Genomic DNA, 2181 nt, shown 5'->3' on the forward strand with positions numbered 1-2181 from the left:
ACTCTGCAGATTTTTGGGATCAACAGAACCAATATATTTCTGAGTGCAGCATCAATATAGATTTAATCCCATGATGGTTGCTGCTTTTATTGTTTGAGAAACTACAGAGCTCATTTGGTTGTTGTTTGCTTTGTTCTGTTTTTAATATAAATCTAACCTCACTACCCCAACCCTCAACTTATCAGACAGGGAATTTGGATTGAACAGAGATTTTACCAAAAGATTACCCAATATATTTTCCTTATCTTGCAATAGCATGGATTTCCTTGGCATGAGACCTTGTCTGGCACTTAAGGCTATTCAACTAAATGGATTTTTTGGTTGGCTGAACTTGCAGGCACTTATATACATCAACAGAAGAGCACTGCTTTATCATCTGATGACTGTATCAAATCATTGTTGTTGGGAGTTAAAGGTCTCATTCAGTTAGGACTCAAGAGTCTCAAAATTTTGATTTCTCTCTAAGAGTCATTTAGAGCAGACTTGAGAACACATATTCATCTTTGTTAAACAAGAGATGAAGTTGGCTGCAAGACCAAAGGGAATTTTATTTCAATGAAAAGTGAGACGAAGAATGGGAGTAGATCTCAGAATAATAGAATTTTAGCATAGCAAGAGGCCTTGGAAATATCTAAGCAAATGTTCTCACTGCACAAATGAGGAAATGGAAAGGCACAAAGGTTAAGTGTCTTTCCAAAAGTCATACAGGCCGGTTTCCTATGATGGGTTAGAAAGTGTATTTAGTGTAGGACTCAATTTCAGACTTTTGACATTATCTCTAAATTAGTTTACATGAATACACAGAGCTACACTGATAAAATTGAAAGATGTTCATCCCACAAATTTAAATGTGCCACAGTTTCTGTAATCCTGTTTCCTTCATAATTAAAATAGGCACCCTTCTCTTCCAATAGCTACCTTTGGAAACTGCAGGCACACAATTTATTCATTATTTTGATTAGTATCCACATGGGCATAAACTGAATGACACTAGATGCTGTCAATATAAAATGATCACATCAATTTCACTTACTAATTGACCTTTAATGGTTCTGTTTAAGCTATCTGTATCTAAATTAATGCTGACAATCTCCCTTATTTCAAATGTCCCTCAAAATATATATAGTTGCTTCTTGTTTAAAACAAAGCTCAATATATAAAAATGGGTATACTTAAAAAATCAAGCATCAGAAGATAATGACTTTTACCCTGAAAAGATTTTTTCATTTCACAACAAAATGAAATTATAATTTCCTATTTAAAGTCATCCTCCCTTAGAACAGTAAAAATATCTGATGCTTGCAAAATTTCAAGAAAAGCTTTGAAAACATTCTGATACAGTGAGGTTAATAACTAACTCTTCTAAATGTTGCCAGGCTCTCCATCTCCCTTTTAAGGTTGTCTGTTTTCTCTAACTTACTTTGGCTAAGTTAACTGAAGCTTAGATGCTAAATATCTATCTGACACGCCCTTAATAGATTTTTCCAGTCTCCCTGGGTCCTCTGCTGTGCTGCAGCTTGCAGGGCCTGCCCTCTACCATTGTGGAGCATTTCCCAGAATGCTGTGCTCCCCCTTAGCTGGAGTCCTGGACGAAGATGGAAAAGGGAACCAACAAGATCCCCTTCTCCTTTTTTACACTCTCTTTCATTCTTAACACATTGTACAGTTTTGTCTTTGATTTCTTTACCTAAGAGTTAGGGTCATTTCAGAAGGGAATTACAGCAACTCCTTCATGGGCTACATTCCCATATGACAATTCTTTCTTTCAGGAAGGAAAGATTGTGGCTATCGGCTCTTAGTAAGATATGACAAGGATGTGTGTGTCTACACTCAGTGACAGTTTACACATAGTTTATACATTTTGCAAGAAAAGAGGAAACATAAATATTTTTTTCAATTTGGGGGAGACATTCTTCATCTCAAAATTAGTTTTCATTGCTTTCCAGTGTTTATTTCAAATAATAGAATGAAACTTGCTCTGTAATGAAATTAGGATTAGCTGTCACTGAAGACTCTTGAATCCTGCTTCAGTAGTCATTACGAAAATGGGTTAGAAAATCTGCTGGCTCCTTTGAAAGAGATTCGCCATTCTGCATACAGAGTTTGGCTGGAGGTGGGCTCCTAAGACTAAGTAAGCCATGCCAGCTAGGGGTTGCAGGATTTTACGGATATTCAAGTAAA

The sequence above is a fragment of the Choloepus didactylus genome, chromosome 3 (genome assembly GCF_015220235.1).
Source record: "Choloepus didactylus isolate mChoDid1 chromosome 3, mChoDid1.pri, whole genome shotgun sequence".
Lineage (NCBI taxonomy): Eukaryota > Metazoa > Chordata > Mammalia > Pilosa > Megalonychidae > Choloepus > Choloepus didactylus.